Below are 12,800 nucleotides of genomic sequence, written 5' to 3'. Positions count from 1 at the left end.
ATGTCAGGAGTTGCAAACTTCATCTCCCCCCTTTTATCCCTGATCTTCGGTATATAGGTCCTATTTTTCTGATCCTTTACTCTTCTTGCCAACCACTTGCTTGACTTATTGCCCCACTGATGTCTTTCCTTGTCTATTTTAAGAAATGCTGTTCTCCTCTCTTGCTCTAGAAACTCTTCCAACTCTCTTTTTTTTGTTTGTAATTCCTGGGTCTCCTGGAGCCCTCTAGGTCTGGTCTTTTGCTCTAATCCCTTAATCTTAGTGTATAATTGGACCTTCTCTTTCTCCCTTTCTTTCTTTTTCCCTGCTCCGATCCCTATAAGGATCCCTCTAATCACAACTTTATGTAGCCTTTGAGCAATCCCCTGTGTCATTGACCTCGTAAAAATCCCTCAGTTCCTGTAAAATTTTTATACTCACATCCTGTTCTTGAATGAGTGAATCATTCAGTTTCCAGGCTCTTCCTGTCCCCATATGGCCCTGTATTTCTAATTTAGTTTTTATAGGAGCGGGGTCGGACAGAGTGATGGGTTTAATTTCTGATTTTTTCAAGTTGGTCACTAATTGTTGTCCTATTAATATATAGTCTAATCTTGTATAGGTTTTATGGGCTGGGGAAAAATGAGTATAATCCCGTTCTCTCTGGTGGCTGATCCTCCATGAGTCATGTAGCTGGGCACTGGTCAATGCTTTATTTACTTTTCTATATCTGTGTTCCGCTACTCGTGTACCGCCCCCCGAGGTATCCATCTTGGGGTCTAGGCACCAGTTCAAATCTCCTGCTAACACCACTGTGCCTACTCTAAATTCTTCCAATTTATTTAATACTCTCATTAAAAATTTGTCTGGATCTCTATTTGGCGCATACACATTTACAATAGTACATTGCATATCCCCCAGTTTACCCTTTAAAAATAAGTATCTCCCCTCTGGGTCAGTCAAACGTTCATTGATTTCAAACCTTAGTGATCTATCGAAGCCGATTGCTACTCCTCTTGAGTGAGCAGAAGGTGTATCCCCATAAAACCAAAGAGGAAATTTTGATGATGTTAATTTGATCCCTGAGTTATTTGTGATGTATGTTTCTTGAAGGCATATTACATTTCCCCCCAAAAATTGGAGTTCTTTGTTAATTTTGTACCTTTTTTCCTTTGTGTTTAGGCCCCTTACATTATATGTTATCACATTAATGACTACCATTTACTACTGTTTTTGTTGGTCTGCTAATCGGCGTATGCTGACCCAGAGGGAATTTTTTTCTGGGGGACAGAGAGGACGCGAAAAACCATAACCATCTGAAGAAAGGAGAAAAAAAAAAAAAAACCAAGTTTACTCCCTCCCCCCTCCTCCCACCCTTCCTACCTTCTTCCCAACTCTGCGTCTGCAGCAGTTGGTCGGGGTCTCACCCCCTTTTTTTTTTGGATATATGGGCCCGACTTTTATCTCTTTGATAACGTCTATTCTCCATATTTACCCCGGGGTTCACACCTAGGGGCGACTAACAGGCGGCGGCACCCTCCTCCCTACCCCTCCTCCCCATCCCCTGTTTCCTCTGACCCATTTACACCTCATCTTAACTGCTCCCTATTGCTATTTGCTCTTTCCCTTGCATTTGTCTCTGCGCTTCTCCCTCACTGCCATCTTAACTTCCTTTGGGGGTTCCTCACTTCAATTTCTTCCTGCCAACCTGGTAGCGGGAGGGAAGTTATCTCCAGGCACTCACAGAACCCTCTCAGATCTTCAGGAAAACGCAGTACCGCGGATCGGCCATCTCTTCTCCCCCACAAACACGCTGGGAAACCCCACTGATAGGAAACTCCCGAGGCATTCATACATTCCGTTAAGGGATTTAGTAATCTCCTTCTCCTCAGTGTTTCAGGAGCTACATCTGAAAACACCCGCAGCTCTGCGCCTTCAAAGGAGATCTCCGTCATTGTCCTTAATTTCTCCATTATTTGCCCTTTCTCTTCTACGTAGTGGAACCTAACTATCACATCTCGTGGGCTTTCCATTCTTGCTACCCCACGAGTTGCGATCCTATGGACTCTATCTACCTTTAGGATTTCAGTGGGCTCCCTTTCTAATATCAGATTGAAGACCTGCTGCACTATTTTACCCAGGTCTGTGCTACCATATTTTTCCGAGAGGCCTTTGATGCGTACATTCTTCCTCCTACTCCTATTCTCCTGATCTTCTAATTTGTAAAGGAGGGACCTATTCGCTCTCTGGAGACTCTGTACTTGTTCTGTTATCTCCTCCATCCTTTGCTCCTGGCTTTCCATTCTTTTCTCTATCTCCTCCACCCTCTCCAGCACCCGGCCTATATCTGCCCGTACTCCTGCTATTTCTATCTTTAATGCCATCTCCATTTTTGCAAACATTTCCCCTAACATCTCCTTTATGGAAAGGGGTTCTTCTTGGGGAGCCGTTTGCATTCTCCCTTCATCGCTCACTGCTTCTTCTACTGTTCTCCTCTCCTCTCTTTCCTGTTGGGCTGTAGTAGTAGTTTCTGCTGTATCGCTTACTTCTTTTGTCCCCCCCCACTTTTGACCCATTTGCTTTCCCCCTTTACCCTCCTCCGCTATCTTCTGTCTGCTCAAGCCTGATCTTCGCCCTGCCCCTTGTCTAGGACTATCTTGTCCCTCTTCTATAGTGCTGGTGTTACTGGTGCTACTTGCCATGTACCTCTGAATCCCTACTGGGCTTGATACTGGTGGAGCGTTTCTACCTGTTTTTGCCTTCCCCCTCATTCTCTCTCTCTACTATACCAGAAGGTTTTTCTGTTCTGTTCTATTCCCCTTTCCCTTTATCAGCAGCAATACTCAAAAATACTCGAAAATAAATAAAGAAAGAAAAAAAAAAAAAAACACGATCTGCTGCCACCACCTCGGCTGACAGATGATATTTTTAAAGAAAAACTAAACGAGAACAATAGACTTAGTAGTATAGAGGCGGCGAGATCTTCTAATGTTCTTCTCTATTCAGTCCAATAACCTCCTGGGTCCTTCACCTTCTCCTCCTCCTCAGGTTAGGGACTTGAATTGGCTGAGTACCATATATTGGTTCTTTCTGCACTATAAGAGAGTCAATTATGAAAAATCCCCCCCTTATTCTTCTGCAGTAAGGTTGCTGCTCTTATAGCGGGTATACGGGAGGGCGACCCCTGGGTTCAAATAATCCAGAGCGAGGAGGGAACCGCAAATACATATCCTAAATGTCCTTGAATGGTCTTCTAGACTCGATTTCTAATCCCCATATACTGCAACCATGTCCTTTTTTTTTTTTTTATAGATCATAACCTTATTGTAGGTGGTATAGGAAGCAAGCGATGTTATATTACATATCCAATGTATTGTGTCCACTGAATGCCTCCTATTTCCTACTATAACACTACACTACAAGATACATCTTTTTTTTAAACTTTATATCTTTATTAATTTATTTTTCATTACAAACATCACAAACAACCTTTCCATAAAAAAAAAGGGTAAGGACACAATACTATTTTTACATATCCCCATCCCACCCCACTCATACTCACACACTCCTCATACTTCCATCTTATTAAAAAGTACCATCATTCATTTTCTCCCACCATATCTTCCATATCCTATCAAATTTTTTAATACCTCCTTGTCTTATATATGCTACTCTTTCTTTAAGGATAACTCTGTTCATATTTTGCACCCACTCTCCACTCGTTGGAGGTGTAGAGGATTGCCATTTCTGGGCTATAAATTTTCTAGCTTGAAAAAAACACCTTCATTTTGCTAGGTTGCCATCTTTAGGTTCACTACTCCCCTTGATCCATCCCAGTACACATCCCACCGGTTCTATTTCTACTACCGTCTCAAAGACATGACTAACTATCCTCACCACCTCCCTCCAGTACCGATGTAGCTTAGGACATCTCCAGAACATGTGGATCATGTCTCCTTCTTTCCTTCCACATCTAGGACAAGCTGCATCACTCCTTCTGCCAAACTGGGCCATCCTCTTAGGGGTATAATATGCTCTATACAATAAGAGTAAATGTGAGGACTTTTGATATGGGGAAATGGACACCCAAGGTGCCACCTCAAGAATCCTCTCCCATTGATCTTCCGAAATGTTACCCACATCCATCTCCCATTTTTTCCTATTTATTTGACCCTGTTTTTTCCCCTGGGATTCCTTACACAACTCTACATACACTTTGGATATTAATCCTTTCCCCGATTCTGCTCGGAGTAGGTCCTTAATTACTGGCATCTTGCTCCATACTATTGCTGCCCCCTCAAACTGCTTTTCCATAGCGTGCCTAATCTGCAAATATCTAAAAAAGGACTTTTTCGGAATTAGATACTGATTCCTTAATTCTTGGAATTGCTTCATTTTGCCATTCTGATAAATTTGGTGAACAAAATTTATACCCCTTCTTTCCCATTCCCTTACTTGTCCTATTTTTAGAACCTCATCTAGCTTATTATTTGCCCATAGGGGGGAGTATTCTGTATATCCCTTATATCCCAATATTCTTTTCGTTATCTCCCACACCTTTGTCATTAACCCTAGCGTAGGGACCTCCCGTACAACCATCCCTGCCTCTAACGCCACTACCAGTGGTCTTCCGAGCAGTTGTTCAAGGGGAGTTCCCTTTTTCCAACCCCCTCCCTCTACCTCCTCTCCTGCCAAATGCTGTAACTGAGCTGCTAGGAAGTAGTTGAATGGGTGTGGGAGTGCGACTCCCCCCTCTTTACTTGGAAGTTGCAGAGTCTTTTACCCAATGCGTGCTTGCGTGCTTCCACATCAATTCCCTAAATATGGAGTCTATCTTAGAGAACCAGTCCTTGTGTATCCATACTGGCGAATTGTGTAAAACATACAAAAGTTGCGGCAGGAGTATCCTTTTAATAAGGTTACATCGACCTGCTGTTGATAGAGGTAGTTTCTTCCAAATATTAATTTTTTGTTTAAATTTAGATAACAGTGGGACCAAGATGTTTACCACATATTGTTTAAGATCTTTGGTAATGCAAATACCCAGATATTTCATCTCACTCACTATCTGGATATGTGCAGCTTCACACGGTAGGGGACTATCCAATAGGTCTATAGGCAATATGCAGGATTTATCCCAGTTTATTTTTAGGCCCGCAAGATGTCCAAAATTAGTTATTCTGTACATCACTTCCCCTATTGAATGTTGGACATCACAGAGAAGCAAAAGGAGGTCATCTGCAAATAATACTACTTTCTCTTCTTCCTCCCCTCTCTTAAAACCTTTTATCCTCATATTTGATCTTAGGGATATAGCCAGGGGTTCAATCACCATAGCAAACAAGAAGGGGGACAGGGGACACCCCTGTCTCGTGCCTCTCTTCAATCGGATCCCGGCTGAACTCTCATTATTTATTCTAATCCTTGCTTCCGGGGATCTCTATAGCATTTTAACCCATTTTATTAATACCGGACCCACCTTATATTCCCTCAAGACTCTCCACAGATATCTCCACTCTAGTGAGTCAAACGCCTTAGCGGCGTCTAAGGATAAGGCAGCTCTCTGGCCGCCACCGTCCACTGGTATCTGGAGATTCAAAAAAACCCGTCTTAAATTTATACTCGTGGATCTCCCAGGAATAAATCCTGATTGATCAGGATGAATAATTTTTCCTATCACTCCGTTCAGTCTCTTTGCCAAAACCTTGGCTAGGATCTTTACATCTAGATTCAACAGAGAGATAGGTCTATATGATGAGGGAGTCAGAGGGTCCTTGTTTTCCTTTGGTAAGACTATTATATTTGATTCTCTCATTGAGGCCGGGAGATCCCCTACTTCTATCGCCCAGTTAAGAGTTTTTAAGAGCTCCGGGATTAGCACCTCGCCAAAATGGCGATACATCTCTACCGGGAGGCCATCTGGACCTGGAGCCTTCTGACCTGCCATTTCCCGCACTATACACTGAATCTCTTCCACCGTTATAGGGCCATATAGCATTTCCCCGTCTTCTTTAGAGAGATGAGGTATTGCCAGTGGACTAAAAAATGTGTCCATTTCCTCCCTCATCTCGGCCTGGCTGGATTGATATAAATCCTCATAATAAGCTCTAAATCTCTCTTAAATATCTGTTTTGTTTGTGGATATCCTACCATCTGCCATACTAATCCTTGATACCATGGACGGGGTTGAATTTGTTTTCACCAAGCATGCTAACATCCGACCTACCCTTTCTCCTTCCCCAAATGCTAGTTGTTTCTGAAATATAAATTTATTTTCAGCCTTCTCTAGCATTATATGACGATATTCCTGCTGCGCTTTTAGCCATTGTCCCTGGTTCTTTGGTGTTGGGTTTTTTATATACTGGATTTCTGAGTTTACCACTCTCTCTGAAGCAGAATCTTCCCTTTCCCCAAACTGTTTTTTAATTTTAGACATCTGTTGTATCAAAAGACCTCGAAGTTAGGCTTTTAATGCATCCCATACTATCCCCGGCGAAGCCGAACCTGTATTCAAATTTACATATTCTTTAAGTAAGCTTAACACTTCCTTTGGATCTCCCATAAGCTCCAACCATACGGGGCTAAATCTCCATCCTCTTTGCTGGTTTCTCTCCCCTATATCTAAGAGGGCCTTCATTGCTGAGTGATCTGATAAACTTCTTGGCATATAGTTTATTTTGTTTACTAGTGCCACCGCCTCATCATTCCCCATAATCATGTCTATCCTTGACAAGGTTGAATACGTGGCGGAAAAGCACGAGAAAGAGCGAGATTTTGGGTTCTGAATTCTCCAAAGGTCCTTCAGACCCATTTCTCCCATGAACTGCAATAAGCAGCTCTCCCTTATGCCTCCTTGCTGAATCCTCCCACTGGGGAATCTATCCATTGTTTTGTCAATAACCATATTAAAATCCCCCATTAATATCAATGGGACTTCCGGCTTGTCCAGCACAAACTCAACCAAGTCATACAGAATATCCATAGTAGAAGGCGGTGGTATGTAAACATTGGCCAAAATCAAAGACTTTCCCTCTAATTTACCGTATAAAAAAATATACCTCCCTTGCTCATCAATCTTCACCTGCATGCAGTTAAATGAAACCCCCCTTTTAATAAGAATACTAACCCCCCTGGAAAAGGAGGTATAACACGAGTGATATTGAATATGATATTCCTCCCACCCCAGCTGTGTAATAATAGCTTTTGTAAAATGTGTCTCCTGGAGAAGCATTGCTCCATGAGACCTAGCCGTCAGCTTAACTGCAGTCCTCTTCTTCGGGTCACCCATCCCTCTAACATTCCAGGAATATAGGGTAAGACTTCTTCCCCTTAACACTGTGCGTTCACTCATTAATAATTATAATACCCATACCTGAAAACTGATTTGTGTAACTCATCTTAATCATTCCATTTTATGTGATAGACTTTTACCCTTTGTTTCCTCATAAATATAAGTGCTTGCCACCCATCCTTGTTATTCCCTTTTATGTGATATACTTTTACCCATTGTTTCATTATAAATGAATGTGCTCTATATAGTGCTCTTCTCACTCGAATATGCTTCTTGCACACTTCTCTCACCTGCCAACCATACCTTAAACACCCTAGTCCCCTTTCTCTACCACCATACCCCTCCCCCTTCTCACACACTTCTCCCATCGCCTCTTTAGGCTTCTCCTGGGGCCTCCTTCTGTGACCTTCCCATACACACCTTACCTGTAAAACACTCTACATCTTTTCCTTATACTCTACTCCCTTCCCACACCCCCTCCCCGCTACTCCCCTCCCCCCCCAAACACCTCCAAACAGAAAAATTACTCCATGCACTTAATGTAGGAAGGGAGCACCCCGCCAACCCCTCCAACCCAAGGGGTAACATGCGTGGAGCTCTCCTCCCTCAGCTCGCCCTCCCCTCCCCCCTCCCCTCCAAATAGCATCTCACCAATTATCCCCCTCTTCCCGCCTCCACCACAACAAAAGCTCTAAAAAAGACTTATAAACAAACAAAGAAAAAAATACTTATGAACCCACATTCCTCTCCCCCCCTCCTTCCAAAACAAGGAGGAGGGGGGGGGGAGCAGAAGACCAATCAGACCCGGGAGTCCATCCCTACTAAAGTCTCCGGGGGTGGGTCTCCAACCACTCCTCCACACCCCCAGGGTTGTCAAATATTATAGTCCCTTCAGGAGTATTTATCATTAATCTTGCTGGATATAGTAACGCATAAGTCATGTTTATTTGATGGAGTTTCCTTTTAACTTCCCCAGATTTGGTTCTTTTTCTTTGAAGGTCTGGAGAAAAGTCCGGAAAAATTGATACTCGAGAGCCATTGTATACAATCTTTCCCCTCTCCCTCGCTTTACGGGTGATAGTCTCTTTATCTTTAGAAAACAGTAACTTGGCCAAAAATGGTCTTGGGGGGGGGGGCGCCCATCTGTGGGGGTCTTGAGGGAACCCTGTGTGCCCTTTCAATAGTAAACGGTGATGAAAAAATATTCTGGCCAAACATATCCCTAAGCCATTTCTCCAGGAAAGCTATAGGGTCTGAACCCTCACACAGTTCTGGCAAACCTACGATCCGGATGTTCTTCCTCCTCATCCTATTTTCCATTTCATCTAATTTGTTTTCCTGTTTAGTTAACTGATCTTGCATTAACCTGAGTTCCCGTATCAAAGGGGTCAAGTCATCTTCAACCCAGCCCACCCGATCCTCTAGGGCTGTGGTCCTTTCCTGGATCCCTTGGATATCCCGTCTGGCGTACGATAATTCCTCCTGGATGGAGATAAGTTGAGTACTCATTCCTCCCAGGGACTCTCTACAAAGGTTGACTGCCACCAGAACCTCTTTCAATGTTGGCTCGGGCTCTGAGTCTGGTTCAAGACTTTCCTGTAGTCCCTCCTCTAGTGGCCCAGTTGCCCCTTCTAGACTCATATCTTTAACCTGGCCCTGGGAGTTTACTCTTTCGTCGTTTTCCTCCACAGCCGTTGGGGGGAGGCTTGACCCATTACTTTTCCTGGTGCCTTTAGCGCCTGATAGCCTATTGGTTTGGGCTTGCTGACCTTGTTGCGGACCGTTTGGGGAGGTCTGACTAGGCCCCTGACCTGGATTATGAGCATACTTTTCTAGTTTTGCAGCTGCGGCTGCTTGACTTGCTTTAGTCGCACGATGGCATGATAGCTTTGCTTTGCTCCAAGATAATATTCCCAAACTCTATATGTGTACTTGGTTTCTCTCTCACCAGGAGATGAAAAAAAAAGCAAGGGCCAAAAATTAAAGGGACACACACCACTTAATTTAGACTTTATAAGGCACGTTCTGGGCTATACCAAGACCTCTCTAGTTCCAAATGGATCCAAATAGCTCCGCCTCCAATCAGTATGTTTAGATATATCAACAAGCACTTTAAAACAGGTTACAGTCCCCTTAAAGAAATGATTTACAGTTCTCAATACTCTTATGTGCAGAGAATTCTTAGGTTTCAAGATTAAGGCAGTGGAAGAGCCTTACCCAGGCTTTCACGCCAGGGAGCAGGGAAAAAAAAAAACCCCAGACCAAGGGGTAGGAAAGCACACACAACGTAGTTTGCACTCTATACGGTGTACTCTAAGCTATACCAGGACCTCTATAGTTCCAAATAGATCCAAATAGCTCCTGCTCCATCCGATATGTTTGAGAATATAAACAGGCACTTTAAATCAAATTGAGATCCCTCCAAAGAAAGAATTTACAGTTCTCAATACTTTTGTAAGCGGAGAGTTCTTAAGTTACAGGATTAAAACAGTGGAAAAGCGTCCAGCAGGTAAGTATATACTGTGGAGATTTATAGATCTCATCCATCTTCCTTCTCCTGTATGTAATCATAAACACAGTTCACATAGATGATTCACACTCACCACCCTGCTTGGCAGTTCACTCTCACCAGTTCCTTAGGATTGCCTGTATGTTTCTCCCCTTGTACCTCTCCACTGCATATCTCAGAAGTTGCTCTCCACTTCCCTTTGCTAGTCTCATTCCTCCAGGACCCAATCCAGCCTTTCCATGGCTATCAGAGAGGAAGCCATCCCCTCCACAATACCACCCACCGACCGTCAGCGCCTTTACGAGTCTCAATCACTGCAACACGGCGTGGTGATAGACAGGGGGGACGTCTGATCGTCCGGTCAGCTAAACGCCGTTTTTCCTGGCCATCCTCCTTCCGGATCGAGGCATGTGGACCGGCAGGTCAGCGGGGTGAGACGCCGCACGTTGCGGTATACTACGGGCATGGAGGGGAGAGTGAGACAGCCTGACAACTGACTCACACACTCGCAGCCTCCTCCTTCTCCATCCGGTCACGCCCCCATCCAAACACGCCTCACAAGATACATCTTTAGTTGATTCCTAGAGATGCCAGATATCTTATTTTTGGGCACTATAGGCAGCAAGCTATAAGACCATGATAGCGTGGTTAAACCTTATAGGCCTAGTATTCAGGCATAGAGACCAACTCAGGACAGGGTCGGGGAGAATGACCGTGCTGGAGAGCCAAACTCTGCTTTCTATTTGGTGTACACAAACCATGAGGACTTAGTGCTTAGAGCAGAAACAAGCCAGTGATGTCCTTCCAGTACCCTATGGGAAAGAAGAGAGGCATAATATACTTTTCCTCCCCCCGTCCAGTGTCCTTTACTTGCTTACTGGTGGACCTTAATGGACCAGGGCGCGCAAAACATGGTATCAGTCCTGTTCCTTCATTCACTTCAACAGTATTGCCCAAGCCCCTCACCAGTTTCCCCTCAGGTACCTTTAGTCTTCTGTCTTACCGTTGGAGCTGGCTCAGCTGATTCCTCGGTCGACTACACTGCTCGTAGGTCTCCTCCGCGGATGTCCTTCCAGCGCTTCAATCCTTAGGGGAGTAGGCTGTTCTCCTAGCGCGTGGTTCGTGCTATCACCAGCGGGAGCCCGAGCAGTCAGTCCTTTTCTCTTTCCACCGTGGCTATGCCGAGCCGCTCCAGCCTCTCCGTTGTCCTTTGGCTATGGGAATAAGTGGCCCCTCGCCGGCTCCCCTCCGTGCTGTGTCTCCCGCTCGGAGGAGTGTCCGGTTTTCCTTAGCAGGGCGCTTTGCAGATGGGTCCTTCCGGATGCCTCAGCGTAGGCGTCAGGCACGCTCACCACTCTTCCCGCTGTTCATCTTGAGGCGTGCTGTCTTGTGGGGATTCCTGGAGGCAGGGATGTCGGGAAGCCGCCCTCAGTACGCGCCTACCTCATGGTGCTCCACCTTTTGATACACCAGCCTTTACATTCTTTCTTCTGTCACTATAGGGAGAGGTTGCTGTGTGGAGCAGGGAGAGATTACAGTGACCCAAATCGCTAGCTATTTGGTACACAAAAGTTATTTTCAGGACTGGTATAGGTGTTAGGTGTAGTTCAGGATAGGCAGTGCTGTGCTAGTGATTGTTGCAGCAGCCTGAGTGTCTTTTGTCAGTTTAGAGAAAGGGACAGGACGGTGTGTGCTGCAGGGACAGCCAGTTTAGTCATTAGCTGTTACTATCAGGTCCACAAAAGTGCTATTTCAATTATTGTTCCAGTAGCCTCTGTTTTGTCAGTTTATATAGGGACAGGCAGGAAGCAGTGTGTGAGGCAGTGAGGGTCAGTTTAATCAGTAGCTGTTACTATTAGTCCCACAAAGTTCTTTTCAGGACTGGTATCAGTGGTATGGTAATAGGCTTGTACACGTATAATATTCTTTCTTCCAAATATAGAAAGAATATTATACTTGACTGCTGCCCTTCTGCTGCAGTCTGCTAATCATTCACAACCCACTTGTTCCACAAAGCTCCTTATAAGGACTGGTAACTTGGTCTGTCTAGGGTGCTACAGTACATAGGGTTGAGTAAGGTACAGTCTGCCATTCTATAAGGACTGGTATCGGTCCACAATACATAGGGTTGAGGTGCACTACTGCTGACCGCTGCCCTATACTGCAGCAGTCCTTCATCGGTATAGGGACTGACGTACAGTCTGCTAATCACTCATACACAACCTACTTGGTCCACAAAGGTCCTTATAAGGACTGGTAAGGTATAGGGTACTACAGTGCATAGGGTTGAGTGAGGTACAGTCTGCCATTCTATAAGGACTGGTATCGGTCCACAATACATAGGGTTGAGGTGCACTACTGCTTACCGCTGCCCTATACTGCAGCAGTCCTTCATCGGTATAGGGACTGACGTACAGTCTGCTAATCACTCACACACAACCTACTTGGTCCACAAAGGTCCTTATAAGGACTGGTAAGGTATAGGGTGCTACAGTACATAGGGTTGAGTGAGGTACAGTATGCCATTCTATAAGGACTGGTATCGGTCCACAATACATAGGGTTGAGGTGCACTACTGCTGACCGCTGCCCTATACTGCAGCAGTCCTTCATCAGTATAGGGACTGACGTACAGTCTGCTAATCACTCACACACAACCTACTTGGTCCACAAAGGTCCTTATAAGGACTGGTAAGGTATAGGGTACTACAGTACATAGGGTTGAGTGAGGTACAGTCTGCCATTCTATAAGGACTGGTATAGGTCCACAATACATAGGGTTGAGGTGCACTACTGCTGACTGCTGCCCTATACTGCAGCAGTCCTTCATCGGTATAGGGACTGAGAGTTTTGTCACAGGGTCATTTAAAAAATTACAGGCAGAGGAAGAGGCAGGCCCTTCCGCAGGGGTGGTAGGGGTAGGGCAGGAGCAACAGGCTTGAGCCAAAGTGGGAAGTTGCAGAAGGTGCGTTCAATTACTTTAAAGGACGCACCAGACTTGGTTGAGTGGCTCGCTCAGCCT

The sequence above is a fragment of the Lithobates pipiens genome, unplaced genomic scaffold, assembly GCF_037356315.1.
Source record: "Lithobates pipiens isolate NorthernLeopardFrog02 unplaced genomic scaffold, aLitPip1_a1.2 Scaffold_8, whole genome shotgun sequence".
Classification (NCBI taxonomy): Eukaryota; Metazoa; Chordata; class Amphibia; order Anura; family Ranidae; genus Lithobates; species Lithobates pipiens.
This window is presented reverse-complemented; position numbering follows the sequence as displayed.